Source organism: Pipistrellus kuhlii, unplaced genomic scaffold (assembly GCF_014108245.1).
Source record: "Pipistrellus kuhlii isolate mPipKuh1 unplaced genomic scaffold, mPipKuh1.p scaffold_m20_p_3, whole genome shotgun sequence".
NCBI classification, from domain to species: Eukaryota; Metazoa; Chordata; class Mammalia; order Chiroptera; family Vespertilionidae; genus Pipistrellus; species Pipistrellus kuhlii.
The window spans coordinates 86,465,181-86,485,596 of NW_023425529.1; the positions used below are offsets into that span (position 1 = coordinate 86,465,181).

Sequence of the window (20,416 nt, forward strand, 5' to 3'; positions counted from 1 at the left end):
TTTCTTTTTTTACTTTCTTTTGTTTGCATGTGTTTTTTCCCATTGATCCCCTCCTCTCCACATTCACCCCTCCTCAGCGTTCACCACACCATTGTCTGTGTCCATGGCCTATGCATCTATGCATTTAAGTTCTCCAGTTAATCTCTCCCCTCCCAACCCCAACCCCCGCCTTCCCTGTGAAATTCATCAGTCTGTTTCATGGTTCTACATCTCTGGATCTATTTTGTTCTATCATGTTATTTTGTTCATTGGATTCCACATATGAGTGAAATCATGTGATACTTATCTTCCTCTGGCTTATTTTGCTTGTAATATTCTCCAGGTCCATCCATGCTGTTGCAAAGGGTAATAGTTCCTTCTTTTTACAGCAGGATAGTATTCTATGGTGTAAATGTACCACAGTTTTTTTTATCCTCTCATCTGCTGATTGGCACTTGGACTGTTTCCAGATCTTAGCTATTGTAAGTTGTGCTGCTTTGAAAATAGGGCTTCATATATTGTTTCCGATTGGTGTTTTGGGTGTCTTAGGATTTATTCTTAGAAGTGGGATCACTGGGTCAAGTGGGATTTTGTCTCCAGACAAAGCCCAGCTCTTCACCAACTTGGCCACTTAGACAGTTGAACTACAGCCCCAAACACTGAATACCACAACCAAGTCCTAAAAGACAGCAAGGGCAGCCCCTTTCTGACTAGTCCTGCCCTCCTCTGTCCTATCGCGGCTGCCGGCCTTGCCTTCTGGCCTCTGAGACCTCTGTGTGGTCTCACCTCTCCCAGGCGAGGACCTGGCCCCCACTCAGGCAGCTTCCTCCTCGCAGAGCTGGGTCAGGCCCTGTTCTCTCCTGGGCAGTGCAGTCTCTGCCCCTGCTGCCTCCCACTGGGGGACCTGTAAGGAAGGAGGTGAAGCATCAAGGTTGCAAAGAGAGTTAGGAGGGGTGTACAATAAGTGTGAGGTGTAAAATAGTAATTCTGACATAAAATAAAAGCAGGGCTCTGTGGGGATACGGGGAAAGGAGCTGATAATGCTGCCGCTGGTCAGGACAGTTTTTCTGCTAATCACTTTCTCTAGTTTCTAAGAGAAACAATGGTCAGGGAGGCCGGATACTATAACTTGAAAGAGTATGAGCAGCAGTATCCAGGTTTTCAGGGAGTTGAGTGTTTTGCCCTGTTTGTGGGTCAGTTTTAGAATGTGCTCCAGCAGCTGACCATCCATTTCTTTCATTGGTATAGCTTCATGTATGCAATGGCAACAACACCCCTGCTATTTCATTCTCTTTCTAGTTTAACAGAAAGTCTTAAACCTCTGGATAATCCTACATCCCAGTTACTTTATTTTTAAAACAAAGCCGTATGTGTGTGTGTGTGTGTGTGTGTGTGTGTGTGTGTGTTCTTTGCATTGCAGGACAAAAGGCAAATGGAGAAAAAATTAGGGGGGAAATGAACCCAAAACATTTTTACTTGATTTTTTTTAAAACTTGGGCTTTAGGGGAAAGGTATTATACCCAAGGATACAACATGCACCCACAAAATTGATCTTCAGAAAGCTTAAGCCCCATGCCCTTCATTTTTTTTTGGCATTATGCTCTAATCAACCAATGAATTAAAAGATGAGAGGCCATTTCGATCAATTGTGGTCACAATGAAGCCAATGCCTTTGTCCCAGGTGGCAGCTTTCCAAAGGCCAAAGAGCATTTTAAAATGCTTCCTTTCAGACTGCTAATTGGCCATCCTGCCTTGGCATCTGAGGAGGGAGGCACTTAACTTCTGTCCTCTGCCTTCATTCGGATGGTGTCAGGAAGGAGGCGGAGCTATTCATACACATGCGCACCTGAGGGAAGAGGCTCCCCAGCTCACCATCTGACTGCAGGCAGAACCCTGGCGTCTCTTGCTTTATCCTCTGCTGCTGTGCACCATACCACCACGTGTCTGCTACCAGGCACACAAAATTATGAACAAATAATTGGCTCAGTTTCCACAGTGAATGACAAATGTTTTTCATGAACATTAAATTCCTATTTATTTATTTATTTATTTATTTTTAATTTGAAAAAAATTCACCTCATTTCTGGCATTATTTTCCACTTGTCTTCCTTCTGGCAGCATGAATTATTTCTCTGAGGCAGAAACGCATAACTCTCTTGTTTGTCTGTTTTGCAAACTCTGTACATTGCCTACTCGCTTGTACAGACTCGGGCGGGTAATTCAGATCTGTTGCAGTTCCATGCTGCTGTCTGTTTCTTGCTCTCCAGGCGGCCTTTCCTTTGCATCTCCTGCAGTGCCCCCCACAATCCAAGCCTGGTATACAGTGGTGCTCAGCGAGTGCTTACTGAGTAATTGAGAGCTCCTTGGAATGTTAAGATTGATTTTTCTATCAGTGTTTGAAATTTTATACAGTAAGCACAGAAATAAGACATGTTGACAAATATTTTCCTAAAATAAACATAGATCCCCCCACTTACCAAGGACGCTTTCACCGCACTAGCTTTCATGCCAATCCTCAACTGTGCCAAACTTAACTTTTTGTGTCAGAACCAATGCAGTAAAAGAAATAATTGTTTTCAACGTATTTTGCATCTAAAAGAACACTGTTGACAAATACTGAAATATCTCTGAAAGATAGGATATGTTTTAAGAGGTGCTTTCACAGCCCTGAAAAGCTTCACTGTGTCATTTTTTCCAGAAACATCCCCGATGTCCACTGTGTTGTTTTCCAGAAAGTATCCTGGTGTTCACCCTCTTTACCCAGAAACAGTCCCAGTTTGGATGTTATGAAAAGCAAAATCTACGAAAACTTTATGAAAGTGAGGAGTTTGAACCGAAACTATGAAGTTTCAAAAAAAATCAATGACTTGGACTGGGCAAGTAATGTTTTCAGAATGAGAAAGAAAATAAGAACCAGAATGAGTATTATAATAGCGGGAAAGAAAAGAGAAAATAAATTGAGTTGAGATACACCAGGATGTTTCTGGAGCGCTTGCCTTGTGGTTTTTCCCTATAACAGGTGACTGACGAAAGGAGATACATGAAAAGTTCCTTTGTCAATAAGAAGATGATAAATCATTTGGGAGAGAAGACTTGCATACAAGTCCGTGCTCACCCACTGCCAAGATTTTGTTGTAATGAGTTTTTAGCCTCACTCTCAGCTAATAAACTTGTTTCTATTTCTCGGGGGGAGGGGGGCAGAGAAAGAGTCATTACAAAGGAATTTCCTTTACTTCCTGCCTGATGCTCATGTCTATAAACATTATAGGAACTGTATATCTCCATCTCCTTTCCTCTTTGCCTCCTTTTCTAAGACCCCAGAGAAAAGATGCTTTTTCTATCCAAGGTAAATGCTGTGCCCAAAAATCATACACTTCCACTTGCAGGAACTTGCTCCATCAATTACCACCCTCCCCCAGAATCTTCAACCTCCCTCTTCACCACAGTTTTCCTCTCACTACATAAGCATATGCTCGCATCACAAAACAAAATAGAACAATGATCATATAACAAAAAACTTCTCCCTTGATCTTATTTTTTTTTAAATCAATCTTTATTGTTCATATTGTTACAAAGGTTTCTCATTTCTTCCCCCCTCCACCAGGTTCCCACCCCACCCTCCGCCCCCTCCCCATCCCCCACTGTCTTCATCCATAGGTGCAGTTTATGTTCAGTCTCTTCCTCCCTCCCTTTCCCCGATAGTAAATCCCTTTTCAGATAGTAAATCAGTTACTTAGCATTTTCTCATATCAATAATACCACCACATGCCCAATGATACATTTCACACAAAAGACATTTCCAAATAGGTCAACCAGCCTCATCCAGGCCCCACCCAAGGCACTCACAGATCAACACCCCAGCCCTATACTAACTCAACACATCCAGATCTAAGCCTTCATCACTTGATTCAGCAGACCCTCAAGTTCCCACAAAAGTTTCCAGCCATGTCTGAGAGGCAGCCGTGGGGCAGGGGCAGGCGAAGAGCGAGCTGTTCCGGGCCTGGCTGTTCCAGGCCTGGCCTCTGTTGCTCTGGTCTGTTCTCCAACCAGCTGCTCCGGGACTGGTCACTGCCGCTCCCGACGTAGTTGCTCTGGATCTGGCTGCTGCTGCTCCGGGCCTGGTCGCACTCGACCCGGCTGCTCCGGGCCTGGCCGCTCCCAGCCTGGCAGCCGCTGCTCCGGGCCTGGCTGCATCAGACCCGGCTGCTCCGGGCCTGGCCGCTCCCAGCCTGGCAGCTGCTGCTCCGGGCCTGGCCGCACCAGACCCGGCTGCTCAGGGCCTGGCCACTCTCAGCCTGGCAGCCGCTGCTCTGGGCCTGGCCGCACCAGACCCGGCTGCTCTGGGCCCGGCTGCCCCGGGCCTGGCCGCTCCGAGTCTGGCCGCTCCCAGCCTGGATGCTCCGGACTTGGCTACTGCTGTTCTGGACCTGGCTGCTCCCAACCTGGCTGCTCTGGGCCCGGCTTCTTCAGGCCCGGCCACTCCGGGTCTGGGTGTTCCTGGACTGGCCACCCTGGGCTTGGCTGCCTCCGCCTCAGGCCTGGCTGCCACTGCCCCAGGTCTGGCTGCTCCAGTGCTGGCTGTTGTTGCTCTGGTTCTGGCTGCTGCTGCTCTGGGGCCTGGCCGTTGCTGCTCCGGGCCCGGTTGCCATTGCTTTGTGCCTGGGCACTCTAGGCCTGGCCCCGCTGTTCCAACATTCTGTCCTTTTTTTTGTGTGTGTTTTTTTAAACGCATTTATGTTGCAATGTTGGCTGGTGAGTTGAGTTCTGATTTAGTCTTTGAATTTTCAAGATCTTCTTTGTATTCTTTCTTAAGTAATTTTACTATCTTTTGCTCTCACTTGATGTCTTCACATTGAGAACTTTGGTTTCTTCCTCCTGTCTTGGAAGCTCAGCAGGTTGGCCTGTGGCACCCCTTTGTTCTCCGCAGGCTCCCGCGCTGCTCCAGCCTGTTGCCGGGGTCGGCGCCTCCCAGGAAGCAGCCCCCAGCCTTGGCTCTGTTGCCCTCGCACAGAGGTCGATGGCTCAGAGGCACCCCCCGCCCCCTGGGGGCCCTGTCGCCCGGCTCCCTGCCGGCGCCTGGCTGGCTGGTGTCCGGCAGGGGCTCCTGCTCCCTGTTGCATTCCTCCAGTCTGGAGCTTTTTTTTTCCTCCTTCCCACTAGGGGAGTCTAGGATCAGAGTCAACAGACTGTCCTCTGCGCACAGTGTGCGCGACTCTGGGGGCTCCGCTTTTCGCCACTCCCCTGGGATTCCGCCTCACAGCCCCGTCTCCCCCTGCCCGAGCCTGGGTCCCCAGGGTCTGGTCCAGGACTGGGGTTCAGAGCAGTCCAGACTGAGGCACAGTGCCACCGGAGGCTTTGTTTCTTCACGTTAGGGTAATCCAGCATCAGAGTCAACATTCAGTCCTCTGCGCACAATGTGCGCGCGACTCCGGGGGGCCTGCTTTTCGCTGCTCGCTTGGGATTCCGCCTCACAGCCCTGTCTCCCCCTGCCGGAGCCTGGGTCCCCAGGGACTGGCTCATAACTGTGGGTCAGTGCTGCCGGTTTGGGGGTTTAGCCCAGGCTGGGGGTTTTATTTCCTTCCTGCTTGGGAACGCCAGGCAGCACCCAGCCCTCTCCTCCTCTCTGGCTGCGACTTCTCCGCGCGCGTGCGTGTGGGCGCGCAGCATGTCTCTGTACCTTGGGCTTTTTTTCAGCTCCTCTGATTTTCCTTCTGGTTTTCTCTTTCCTTCTTGTTGTAGAATTTTCAGTCAGTCGACTACCTGTAGCTCTGGGCGATGTCCACTCTACATTTTAGTTGTATTCCATTGAAATTGTTGTGTGCTGCGGTTAGGTGTCTACCCGAGCAGCCATCTTGGATCCTCCTCTCCCTTGATCTTATATCAGCTGATGTCCACCCTGGGTATACTGAATCCCCTAAGATCTCTGAAAAGGAAAATCCTGACCCCTCTGGTCCAACTCAGGTCAAGGGCAACAAAATCCTTATGTAGGGTGGTCCAAGCATTGGTATTTTTAAAAATATATATTTTAATAAGTTTTTATTGATTTTAGGAAGAGATGAAGGGAGAGAGAGAAAGACATCAACCAGCTGCTTCCCACACGCTCCGACTGGTAATTGAACTGGTTGGCTCACAGGACGAAGCTCAACCAACTGAATCACATCAGCCAGGGACCAAGTATAGGTATTTTTAAAAACTACTTTGCTGTGCTGAAACCGGTTTGGCTCAGTGGATATAATGTCGGCCTGTGGACTGAAAGGTCCCAGGTTCGATTTCGGTCAAGGGCATGTACCTTGGTTGCGGGCACATCCCCAGTAGGCAGTGTGCAAGAGGCAGCTGGTCGCTGTTTCTCTCTCATCTATGTTTCAAACTATCCCCCTCTCTTCCTCTCTGTAAAAAATCAATAAAATATATTTTTTTAAAACTACTTTGCTGATTTTAATGCATAATCAGAGTTTTAAAATGTTGACCTAGATAATTATATTCCTCCTCTTCCCTTAACATTCAATCTTCTATAACTACATCTATTATATTTCAAAGCATTCATAAATATAATACCTACTAGGGGCCCAGAGCACAAATTTGTGCACCTTGGAAGGAACTGTGGGCCACGAGGCTGCAGTAGGTACAGGAGTGGGTCTCAGTCCATCCTCCGCACCCCAGCCCGACCCCTCCCGCCACAGCCCCTGGTCCCCTTTCTGTGGCAGCCCCCCTCCTGCCAGGAGCCCCCCTCCTGCCAGCAGCCCCCCTCCTGCCAGCGGCCCCCCTCCTGCCAGCGGCCCCCCTCCTGCCAGCGGCCCCCCTCCTGCCAGTGGCCCCCCTCCTGCCAGCGGCCCCCCTCCTGCCAGCAGCCCCCCTCCTGCCAGCGGCCCCCCTCCTGCCAGCAGTCCCCTCCTGCCAGCAGCCCCCCTCCTGCCAGCGGCCCCCCTCCTGCCAGCGGCCCCCCTCCTGCCAGCGGCCCCCTCCTGTCAGCAGCCCCCTCCTGCCAGCAGCCCCCCTCCTGCCAGCGGCCCCCCTCCTGCCAGGAGCCCCCCTCCTACCAGCAGCCCCCTCCTGATGCTGCTCCTCCCACGTGCTGATAGTGCCGGCCCAGCCCTGCTCACACACCCGCTGGCAGTGCAGAGCAGAGTGATTGGGGCCGGCACCAGCAGCGGGTGTGAACGGTGGCTACCGCCCCAATCGCCCCTCAGAAGCAGGGGGAGGTGGAGAAGCCCTCAGGGGTGATCAGGGCCTGTAGCCAAGAGCAAGGGCCTGCTCCAGCGCCAACTTGTGAGAGTGAGCAAGGCCCACACTGCCAACAGGTGTGAGTGTGGGGCAGGACTGCAGCACCTGGAAGCAAAGAATTTTCAGTGACCACCAGAGACTCAGCCCAATGACAGCTACTGGCGCCCCACCTCGGTCTGGTGCCCCTACTCACCTGCTCCACCAGCCTGCTGTGGCCAGCGCCCTCCATTTTCCACACACGCCCCTGGTGGTCATTGTATGTCACTGTGACCAGTTCAGTTTTTCAGTTGTTCCACCTTTAGGTCTATTTGCATATTAGCCTTTTTTATATATAGGATTGGAGAGTAAAGATATATTTAGATGATGGAATTAGCAGCAATTGGTAAAAGATTGGATACACTGGTGTTACAAACTGATGCTTAAACCATTGGTGTCATTTATCAAGATAAGAAATACTGGAATCTGTAGATTACTTTGGGCAGTATGGAGATTGTAATGATATTAATTCTCCCAATCCATGTTCAGCGTATATTCATCCATTTGTTTGTATCTTCCTCTAATTCTTTTTTCAATGTGCTATAGTTTTCTGAGTAAACATCTTTTACCTTTTTAATTAGATTTATTCAAAGACATGCTATTTTTTGTGGCAATGGTGACCTTAGGGCATGATAAAAAGTGGAATGTAAAGGTATTAAGACCTAACTGTAAATTCTCCCTATTTCTCTTTTCCCCTCTCCAGGGCTGAGTGTAGATGTGGTTGTGAACTGCCTTTTGCTCTGTGGATGAGGGCAGTATTTTAAGGATGGAATAGCAACAGAAGGGAAATTCTCTGAGTCTCTAACACAGTAGAGATGGCATGAAAGAGCAACCCATACTACCAATTGAAGGGCACAAAGTGCCTTTTAAGCTACTGTCCCTTTTAGTCTTTATTCTAACTATCATGAATTACTTAATCCCCAAATTGGAGTTTTGGTTTTTTTAAATATATTTTATTGAATTTTTACAGAGAGGAAGGGAGAGAGATAGAGAGTCAGAAACACCGATAAGAGAGAAACATCCGTCAGCTGCCTCCTGCACACCTCCTACTGGAGATGTGCCCACAACCAACGTACATGCCCTTGACCAGAATCGAACCTGGGACCTTTCAGTCTGGAGGCCAACGCTCTATCCACTGAGCCAAACCGGTTTTGGCCAAATTGGAGTTTTAAGGTTTGTTTGGAGGCTATGAAATGGTGAAGTTGTGTGTGTAAGCACTGCTTCACATCTGCAACAGCAATGAATACTATCAGTGGACATAATTGAGCACTGAACTACAACTCCAGTTCTATTCCCACTCTGTGGGAACTTGGTCTTATACTAGAGCTGTCTGTTTTTGCTCCCTTGTATTAATAGTGCCTAGTACTATTAATAGATAGTGCCTAGTACTATTAATATATAGAGGAGATACTGCATAAATATTTTTTTTTAATTAGAGAATTACAACTGATCATGTATTTATCTTATTGATTTGACTTTTTGGAAGCTCAGAGTTAAAATGTACTGTACAACTCTTGTAATTGTACAAGATCTAGCCTAGGCCTCAGGGACCCAGGAGGAGCAGTTTTGGGGCAAGTTAGGTCTGAAAGGCTCACCATGGGCTTGGAGCCACCCACCCTTGCTTTTAGTTAAGGCAGCTGAAGCCAGAAAGTTCCCCACTTTACAACCAAAGCTGTAAAGGGGTACCGGGGGCCCCTAAGCCTCCCTCTATTCCCCACCCATGTGCTCCTCAAGGCTGGTCCTTTTCAAACCCTGGTCATGTTTCCAGGCCGTGGCCCCCTGCCCCTTCCAGCCTGGGAAGGTGACTGAGGTCCAAGTGGGGCTCCCAAGTGGAGGAAGGGAAGGCATGTGGTGAAGCAGAGCTGCTTTGGAGGCTGGCCTCCGGGGGAGGGGGGGGGAGGTCAGTGGCCCGCGTGCAGAGACTGTAAGCTTTTGTCGTTAGCATGATCAGGATGGACACTGGGCTCATCTTGCTCAGGACCCACATTTCTATGGAGAGTGGGGCAGGAGTGAGAGACATTCAACTTGCCGTGGAACACTCTTTGTCTTTTCTGGTTCAGAACCATCTCTTCCATTTCAACAGCCAATCAGTCCCAGCTCTGAGTCCTGACTGACCTCTGGCCTGCTGAGGAGATGCTTGGCCCACTTACTCTTTGAGGGGAGGGGCTGGTGTTCAGAGCTTCAGTCCAGCCTGAGGATCAACACCCACAGCCTCATTTGCACAACTCCAAGCCTCTACTTCAGACACCTTCTTCTCTCTGCCCTTTCTGGAAGGCATGGGAACTGGCAGGTCCTTCTCCTTATTGGTATAATTTGTGTGGAGTCCTGTCCTCCCTTCAGAGATGCTTCCTCCTGAAATGTTCCCTCAGAGATGCTGGCTGCCTTCCAGTCCTAGACCTCAGCCCGGACAGTCTTTGCACAGCGTCCCCTCTGCCTGGAATGCTCTAGCCCTCCTGTGCTCCAGCCCTCCACCTAGTTAGCTGTATTTATCTTTCACCCTTCCCCAGACTCTCTATCAAATCCCACTAAGTTCTTCCACCAGCACATCCCATTTGCATCTGCCTGCCTCACTGACTGCCTCCCTTACCCAAAGGGAAGCTCCAAGCACTGACGTTTCATCTGTTTTTAGTCCTCTGGGCTTTCTGCAGTAGGTGCTCAGTATAAATGTTTCCTAAATGAGTGAATTTGCTTGGCACTGTTTCTTTCCCAAGAAATAGTCTCTGATTTTCATTCAGTTGGGCTCTTGCCAGCTTCATCTCCCCAGGAAGCTAAAACGATCCCCTTGTATCTCTGGGCCCCTGAGAATGATCATATTTCAGAGGATATAGGTGGAATGCATACAGGCTTTCTTTTTTTATATATATATTTTATTGATTTTTTTTTTACAGAGAGAAAGAGAGAGGGATAGAGAGTTAGAAACATCGATGAGAGAAAGACATCGATCAGCTGCCTCCTGCACACCCCCTACTAGGGATGTGCCCGCAACCAAAGTACATGCACTTGACTGGAATCGAACCTGGGACTTTTCAGTCTGCAGACCGACACTCTATCCACTGAGCCAAATTGGTTTCAGCCATACAGGCTTCTTAATTAGTCACCAACTCATCTAACTCTTTCCCATCAGTTAACTAACTGGAGTGGTTAATGAACACGAGGACTTGTTTCTAGTGTGATGGACTTCAAAGTGTAACGGACTTCAAAGTGTAACGCTCAGGGGGTGAGCTGGGTGGTTTGGTTGTGTCTGATCAACTTAGGGCTGAGTGATGGAGGGAAAGCAGCCCAGGCAGCAACCAGCAGCTTGACTCTCTGGGGGCAGGGGAACAGAACAGGCTGATCCAGCCAAGAGCCAAATGGTACAACTTTACTGATGGGGTGTGGCGGGGGAGGGTCTGTTTCCTCAGGGTGATGGAACCTGGGGATAGATGGAGTGCTGGGACAGTGTGTTCCAAAAGGCGGGGAAGGACATGGTGGCAGAACCACTGCTCCAAATTGGAAGAGGCTTGAGCTCTTAGAAATGAGGTCTTTCCTCAGAACAGTGGCTTCAACTTTGGTTGCACATTGGAATTGCCTGAGCAGCTTTAAAAATACTGGTTCTTGGGTCTTGCCCTCCCCTCCCCCCCCTGCCGAAATTCAGATACAATTGTCTGGATTGTGACCTGGATGTTGGGATTTTACAATAAAAGCTCCCTGGCAGTGCTGATAGGTAGCCAAAGTTGAGAACTGCTGGCTCAGAGGGGAAAGGTCATTGCAGAGGTCACAGGCTGTGGCCAGGATGAGGAAGGAAGAGAAAGCGGATGGTGACTGTGTGAGGAAGGGAACCCTTGAATGATGCCATCTGTAAATTCTTCAAACATGAATCAGATTTTATAAACTGAATCTCATTAACATGGCCCACAGATAGCGTAAAGTAGCCCTGTGGTGGAAAAATTGAACAATCACCTAAATTACTTACTTAGTATGAAGAGATTGCATTCATCAGTCATTCTTTCATTGTCTCATACCCTTCGAAACCAGGGAACAGTTGAACTAATTCCCCAGGGGTTAGAATTGTGGAATCAGACTTCGACACAGCACTTATGACTGGTCTTCAATGTTGTGCAAAATAAGTGTGTTTGTAATGCACACACCCCATCTCTGGGCCTAAAGATTTGAAGGCAATAAGACTGGGTTGGGGCCCAGAGAAGGGGTGTCTAACACTAACAAACTGCCCATGTAAAGGCAAAAATAATCTGTCACCCCACTTTGAGACATGCTGAGTGAAAGAGTTGGAATAATGTATTTGGTTTACCTCTAATCTACCCTATCAGCCTCTAGTGTGACAATATTTCCAAGGCAATAGAAGCCGGAGTGAGGAAAAACTCCCAGCACTGTAGTGCAAGTGTCTAGAGCGAGCACAGAGCATATCCCATTAGGTTTGTCCTCACACATTACAGAACTGACGGATGCAAAGCTTAAGCCTGTCAAGAAGTGTTTTATACTCCACAGCTCAAGGCAGGCCCATATCTGAAGCGCTGTCAGAAATGCCGAAAGCCTTCCAGAGTCTTCCATCTGAGATTGGGGAGCATGAGGCAGTCAGCATCTGGGCTCATCTTTACCTGGGCCCTCATTGCCTGAGAGGGAAGCCCCAAAGATGGAAGGCTGCTCAGAGAAAGTTCTGCCTAAGGGACATTGCATAATTTGGGGTCCTTTGTATTACTCCCTCATCACAAACAAGGTACTCCAGCTGACTAGAATGGTGTGCATGTGTCTACGTTGTGCCCTGTGCAATAGAAAAGCAGGTCTATGCCAGAGTAAAAGCAATGACAGATCTACTTCAGGGAAGGGTCATACTCCCAATGTGCTATTTATAGTAGAGATTAACATTTTATTTCCTTGTTGTTTACTTAGCCATTTAACCCTATTGAGAGAGAGCACATATCAGGCCTGGTCCTGAGCACAGGTATGCTGAGCTAAAGGGAGAGGAAAGAAAACACGGTGATGGGATTCAGGTGAGGAGGCTGGGTAGCCAGCCCCAGTGAAAGCCTAGAAAATGGCACTTTCCTTTTCCTTCACAAAAAGAATTCATGCTTCCTGTCCCTGACCCATCAGGGGTTAAGGAGATAATGCTCGCCTCCAACAAACCATTTCATCTGTAAAGAATAGAGACTAGAAAGTGTGTTGTAGAAGAATCTTGTTAAAAAATCAAAGGACCATGACAAAGCAGCAAACTTCTATATAATAAAAGCCGAATATGCTAAGTGTCTGACCATTCATTCATCTGTTCAACCAGTCGCTATGATGCACACTGACCACCAGGGGGCATACACTCCAACCGGTAGGTTAGCTTGCTGCTGGGGTCCAGCCTATCGGGACTGGGTAAGACAGGTTGGACATGCCCTGGAGCCCTCCCTCAGGCCCTCCCTGGCCTCTAAAATATTTCTTCTAATTAATTTCCTTTTAATGTGCACAAATCTGTGCACCAGGCTTCTAGTATCTTTATACTCAAACCATAGCTCCCAAAAGAAATGGAAGAAATGAAGCAGAATGAGGAAGAAATGAAAGAATCAAATGAATACCCAAGATATTGGCCAGTGCACAGCCAGAGCAGGGAACACTTCACACATCTGGGGAGTCATCACTAGCTCTGAGGCTTATCATGAGCAAGTACTGAGAGCACATTGCAGATTGCTAATGGCTAACCTGTGACCTGGGTATAACAGAGAAGTTTAATATGCAGCATTCCAAGGCATCACAAGCACATGTTGACCAGATAACTGAAATGGCAGCAACATTGAGGAAAGCCACTGAGAAAGAACCTCCATGTTGGGTAAAATAAGAAACAATTTTCAACTTAAATAGGAAATCAGGTATTTAATATAAATATTTAAGACTCGAGATGCATATTTTAGCCTCTTGAAAGATGATGCATAAGAAAGTTCAAACTTTATTAAGAGTCAATCTCTGTCAATTTTTGTCACGTGATTTGAGTCTACTAAATTAATTAATGGAATGCCAGAAAATCACTTTTTCAATCGGTTCACCATTGATTACTTTTAGATTATGAATACTACACTGAAATGACATCTTTAAAAGATGGTTTTTAAAAATGGATGTAGGCTTTATTCTTACAGTACAATTTAACAATAATTCAATAGATGAACAGATGAGAAACTCATAATGACATCACAGGGTAAGTATATTTACCTTTTTGAGGAGCTGCTGTTTTCCAAATTATCTACCAGCAACTTAAGATAATTTCAATCTCCATTTTTTATTTTTTTCCTTTTTATTGAATTTATTGAGGAGACAATGATAAACAAAATTAAAATTATATAGGATTTAGGTGCATAATACATATATCATCTATACAATGTATTGTTTGTTCACCACCCCAAGTCAAGTCTATCACCATTTATCCCCTGTATACCCTCCTCCATTTCCCCTCATCCCTGACCCACCACAATCACCACACTATTGTTCGTGTCCATGAGTTTTCTCTCTTTTTTTCTTTTCCTTTTTTTTCAGTCTGTCCACCCTCCCACCCAGCCTCCCAAGCCCTGTCCCTCAATAGTTGTCAGCCTACTATGAGTCTGTCTCTATTTTGCTTTTTAGTTCATTTTGTTCATCACATTCCACATATGAGTGAAATTATATGGTACTTGTCTTTTTCTGACTGACTTATTTCATTTGGCATAATGCTCTCCAGGTGCATCCGTGTTGTCACGAAGGTAAGATTTCCTTTTTTTTTTTTTTTTTAGGGCCAAGTAGTATTTCATTGTGTAAATACATCACAGCTTTTTTATCCACTCATCTACTAATGGGTACTTGGGTTGCTTCCAAATATTGGCTATTATAAATAACACTGCAATGAACATAGGGATGCATATATTCTTTCAAATTAGTTTTTCAGGTTTTTTCCAATAAATTCCCAGAAGTGGGATCACTGGGTCATAAGGCAGTTCCATTTTTAATTTATTGAGATAACTCCATACTGTTTTTCACAATGGCTGCACCAGTCTGCATTCCCACCAGCAGTGCATGAGCGTTCCCTTTTATTTTCTTTCTTAAAAAAAAAAAAAAATATATATATATATATATATATATATATATATATATATATATATATATATATTATTGATTTCTCACAGAGAGGAAGGAAGAGGGATAGAGAACTTGAAACATCGATGAGAGAGAAACATCAACCAGCTGCCTCCTGCACACCCCCTGCCGGAGATGTGCCCGCAACCAAGGTACATGCCCCTGACCGGAATCGAACCTGGGACCTTTCAGTCTGCAGACCGACGCTCTATCCACTGAGCCAAACCGGTTTCAGCGAGCATTCCCTTTTCTCTACATCTTTGCCAAAACTTGTTATTTATTGATTTATTGATGATAGCCACTCTGACAGGTGCGAGGTGATATCTCATTATGGTTTTAATTTTCATTTCTCTGATAATTAGTGACATTGAACATCTTTTCATATGTCTATTGACCATCTGTATGTGCTCATTAGAGAAGTGTCTATTCAGATCCTTTGCCCATTTATAAAATTGAATTATTTGTTATTTTGGTTTTGAGTTTGTAAGTTCTTTATAAATTTTGGATATTAACCTATTATCAAATGTATATCAGCAAATATGTTCTCACATTTAGTAGGTTTTATTTTCATTTTGTTGATGGTTTCTTTTGCTGTACAAAAACTCTTTAATGTAATTCCATTTGCTTATTTTACCTTTTGTTTCCCTTGCCTCAGAAGATATGTCAGAAAAAATATTGCTACAAGAAATGTCCAAGATTTCACTGTCTAAGTTTTCTTCTAGGATTTTTATGGTTTTGAGTCTAACATTTAAGTCTTTAATCCATTTTGAGTTTATTCTTATGCATAGTGTAAGAAGGTAATCTAGTTTCTTTTTCTTTTTTTTTCTTCACTTATTTTTGTTCAATTTTCTCAACACCATATACTGAGTAGATTATCTTTACCCCATTAAATGTTTTTGCCTCCTTTGTCAAATATTAATTTACTATAAAGGTATAGGTTCATTTTTGTTTTTATGTTGTTTTAATTACTATGGCCTTGTAGTATAGTATGATATCAGATAGCCTGATTCCTCTAGCTTTGTTCTTCTTTCTCAAGATTGCTGAGGCTATTTGGGGTCAATTACACTTCCATATAAAACTTTGGAATATATGTTCTATACCATTGGTATCTTGATAGAAATTGTGTTGCTTTGGGTAATATGGAATTTTCAATTATGTTAATTCTTCCTACCCATGAACACAGTATATGCTTCCACTTCTTTGTTTCTTCCTCAATTTCTTTATTCAGTTTCTTATAATTTTTTCAAGTATAGGTCTTTTCATCCTGGGTTAAATTTATTCCTAAATATCTACACTAATTAAAGAGAAATATGCAAAATGACCATACCCCCCCACGGTGCCCACTAGCCAATCAGGAGTGAGTATGCAAATTAACCCAACAAACTTGGTGGATTAATTTGCATGTGCAGGCACAGAGCGGAGCAGCTGGGGTGGGGGGAGGTGGGACACCTGCTATGGGAAGGGAGGGCAGGGGTAGAAGGAGCTACAGGAGTGGCTCTTTGGTCAGAGTGGAGAAGACTGAAGGCCCTGGCCAGAGTGAAGACAGAAGGCAGTGGCCAGAGCAAAGACCTGGGTCCTGGGTGCCAGAGGAAAACTGGTGCCCACAGCCAGGGGAAGGAAGGCCTATTGCACGAATCTTTGTGCAACAGGCTTCTAGTTTTATTATATTTAAAATAACTGTGAATGGGATTGTTTTCTTTAATTTCCCTTTCTGGGGAAATTAAAGAAAACAATAGTTCATTATTGGTATTTGGAAATGCAACCAATTTCAGGATATTTATTTTGTATTCTGCTACTTTACTGAATTCACTTATCAGTTCTAGTAGTTCTTTATAGAAGCTTTAGGGTTCTCTATGTAAAGTATCATATCATCTGCAAATAATGACTGTTTTAGTCTTTCTTACCACTTTGGATGCCTTTTATTTCTTCTTCTTGTCTGATTTCTGTGACTAGAACTTCCAGAATTATGCTGAGTAAGAGTGGGGAAAGTGGACATCTCTGTCTTGTTTCTGATCTTAAGAGAAATGCTTGTAGTTTTTATCCCATTGAATATGATGTTGGCTATTGGTTTGCCATATTTGCCCTTTGTTATGTTGAGTTATGATTCCTCTGTTCCCACTTTGCTGAGTTTTTATCATAAATTGGTTTTATCAAATGCTTTTTCTGTATCTATTTTGAACATGTGGATTTTTGTCCTTCATTTTGTTTATGTGGTGTATCACATTTATTCATTTGAAGATTTTGTCATTATGTATGATCTTTTTAATGTATTTTTTATGATTTTTTAATATATTTTATTGATTTTTCACAGAGAGAAAGAGAGAGGGATACAGAGTCAGAAACATCGATGAGAGAGAAACATCAATCATCTGCCTCCTGTACACCTCCCACTGGGGATGTGCCCGCAACCAAGGTGCATGCCCTTGACAGGAATCGAACTTGGGACCCTTCCGTCTATAGGCTGAAGCTCTATCCTTTGAGCCAAACTGGTTTCAGCTATGTATGATCTTTTTAATGCATTGCTGGATGTGATTTGCTAATATTTTGTTGAGAATTTTAGCTTCTATGTTCATCAGGAGTATTAAGAGCAGGTTCTTTGAAAAGATAAGCAAGATTGACAAACCTTTAACCAGACTTATTAAGAAAAAAAGGAGAGAGGACTCAAGTAAATAAAACCAGAAATGAAAGTGGAGAAGTAACAACTGACACCAAAGAAATACAAAAAATTGTAAGAAAATATTATAAACAACTGTATGCCAATAAAAAAGGGCAACCTGGAAGAAGTGAATAAATTCCTAGAAACATACAATCTTCCAAAATTAAATCAGGAACAATCAGAGAATCTGGATAGACAGATTATAACTAGTAAAATTGAAGCAGTAATTAAATAAACAACTCTCAACAAACAAAAATCCTGGACCAGATGGCTTCACAGGTGAAATTATACCAAACATTCAAAAAAGAACTAACACCTGTTCTTCTCAAACTTTTTAAAAATATTCAAGAGGAGGGAAGACGCTCAAGCTCATTTTACGTGGCCAGCATTATTCTAATCCCAAAAGCAGATAAAGACACTACAAAGAAAGATAATTCCAATCTCTTCACATCCTTGTTATTGTCTCTTTTTTATTTTAGTCATCCTAATGGGTGTGAAGTGCTATCTAACTATGGTTTTGATTAGTTTCCCTAATAATTAATAATGTTATTTATCTTTTCATGTGTGTATTAGCCTTCTTCACATACAGTTTTTGGAGAAATATCTGTTTACATCCTCTGCCTATTTTTGTTGTTCTTGTTGTTGTTTTTGTTACATTTACTTATGCATTCATTGGTGGATTCTTGTATGTGCCCTGACCAGGTATCGAACCTGCAACCTTGGAGTATTGGGACAATGCTTTAAACAACTGAGTTACTGACCAGGTCATGGACTTTTGGTATTTTTAAATTGGAACTCACCCATACTTTAATGTCATATAGACGCTTAATTATCCTTTCTTTCAGCAACTCATAACCTCTCTGCTATATGCTCCAAATAGCTAAGATTGTTAAAGATTGTCATTAGAGACTCTGCTGGTATAATTATTTTTTTTCAATAAAGATATCCTTCAAAATACGTCTTTGAAGATGTTCCCTTTTTTTCTTTTTCAGTTTACTTATTTATTTGCTAAATCTTAGAATACACAGAAAATACTGTAATTCAGAAGTTGATCATTTTTGTACATTGAATTTATTGGGGTGACATTGGTTAATAAAACATATAGGTTTCAGGTATACAATTCTACAATATGTCATCTGTATATTGTACTGTGTGTTCACTACCCAAGTCAAGTCTCCTTCCATCCCTATTACCTCTACTTTACCCTCTTATTCCTCCCTCCCCCTGCCACCATACCCTCCCTTTGGTGAGCACCATGCTGTTCTCTGTGTCCATGAGTCTTTCTTTTTACCTTTGTTTAATCCCTCTCCCTTCTCACTCATACCCCACCCCTCTCCCTTCTGACAACTGTCAGTCTGTTCTCTCCACTTTGTTAGTTTACTTTGTTCATCAGATTCCACATATAAGTGAATTTATATGGTATTTGTCTTTCTCTGGCTGGCTTATTTCACTTCATATAATACACTCCAGGTCTATCCATGCTTTCCCAAAAGGTAAGATTTACTTCTTTTTTACGGTTGAGTCATATTCTATTGCATTAACATACCAGGGCTTTTTTATCTACTCAAAATATACTTATCCCACATCAATGGGTTTGGGATCTGATTGCTATTTCAGTTCTGGGAATACAGTTCAAGTCAGGCATGCTTTCTTGGAGAGATCTGAAATCTGATAAGAGTAAGGATCAGGGAAGTATCAGAAATGAGGTAAGAAGTCTAATGATGTGAGAGAGGAAAGAGGTAGAGAAGCTTTTATATTTTCAGTTCTTACATAATTTATTTTCTTTCTTTTCTATTGCTATATAATTCACATTCCATAACTACACCATTTTAAATTTATGAGTCGGTGGCATTAAGTATATTTGCACTAATATAACTCCCCAAATGAAGGCTCATACCCACTAAGCTGTCACTCCAATTCCCTCCCCTCTCCCACCAGGCCCTGAAAATCATTTGTGTATCCTCTGCCTTTTTAAAGTGGCATATGATTTAAAGACACAAATTAATCTTATTACATATTCTATATATAAGTCCCTTAGTAGATAGGTGACTTGCAAATATTTTCTCCCAGTCTTACTTTATGATGTAAATGTTTTTAATTTTGATTAATTCCAATTTATCTACCTCTTTTCATATTGCTTGTACTTTTGGTGTTATATTTAAGAAACCATTGTCTTGCTCAGGTTCATTAAGACTTAGTCTTGTGCTATCTTCTAAATGCTTTATAATTTTAGCTCTTACATTTAAGTCTATCATCTGAGATGTTTTTTATGTACGGTGTGAAATAAGGGTCCAACTTCATGAGCATATCCATTTTTTTCAGCATTATTTGTGGAAAAGACTATTTATTCTCCCAATAAATTGTCCTGACAGCTTTGTTGAAAATAAATGGGCCATAAATGTAAGAGCTTATTTCTGGACTCTTAACTCTACTCCATTAATATGTCTATTTTTATGCCAGTACAACGCTATATTGATGACTACAGCTTTATAGTAAGTTTTGAAATCAGGCTATAAAAGTCCTCCAAATTCTTTCTTAATTGTTTCAGCTGTTCATGGTCCCATATAAATTTTAGGATCAGTTCATCAATTTCTACAAGAAAATCCAGCTGGGACTTTGAATCTGTAGCTCATTTCGGAGACTATTGCCATTTTAACATTTTGTCTCAGCATGCCTGCTCTGATAGATTTGTTTAATACATCTATTTATTACCTTCCTTCATCAGTTTCCTTAAGGAAGGACGGAGCACCAATCGCCAATGTCTCTTTCATCTGAATTCAAGTTGCAGGTTGAGAAAACAATAAAGGCTTCACTGGAGGAAGCAAGTGAATTGTGCTTTGATTTTTAAAAGAAATTTAGAAAGACTATTTGAAAACCTTTTAATCATCTCCATCAGTTTGGCTGATTTTGTTTTTTGTGGGTTTTTTTGTTTGTTTGTTTTTTGTTTAGTTTCCATCTGTGCCTGCATGGTGCTGGTTACTGTGGAGTGCCAGTTTATAATGGACATGCTCTGGCTCTCCTCAATGGTTGACAAGAGAGAACTGTTGGCACCAAGGTGGGACAATATTGAAGATGGAAATGTTGCTGTCTCTGTGTCTTTCTTCAGACACAGTCTGTTACAGGGCAATGTTTGTGGCTCCCAGGAGGAACTTGCTTTCTCTGAAAACTCACTGGCCCTGAACCCAAATGGGCAGGCTGCTGAGTGAGGTGGGAGCCTCAGTGCAGGTGAGAGCCAGTGTCCATTTCATAACTGCACTTGGGAGAGCCCCGGGTTGGGGGGTGGTGGCTAGCACACAGCAGAGGGAGAGATCAGCTGTTCTTCCCTGAACCCTAATATATCAAGACTGAGACACAGGAGGTGCAAATGCAGTTTAATTTGCAGAAGGCACAGTTACTCACCCCATCGGGAGGTGCTGATTTTTGTGTTGGACTTGCCGATGCCAGCTC

At 43.7% G+C, this 20,416-nt stretch overlaps 1 long non-coding RNA gene across 1 annotated transcript; it reads left to right on the top strand.

Moving 5' to 3' along the window:
- Positions 1–373: 373 nt before the first annotated feature.
- LOC118729902 lies at positions 374–14,220 on the top strand. The gene is made up of 3 exons (XR_004991305.2): positions 374–561; positions 13,309–13,311; positions 14,171–14,220. It is a non-coding gene; the product is annotated as an uncharacterized LOC118729902 (long non-coding RNA).
- Positions 14,221–20,416: the final 6,196 nt, after the last annotated feature.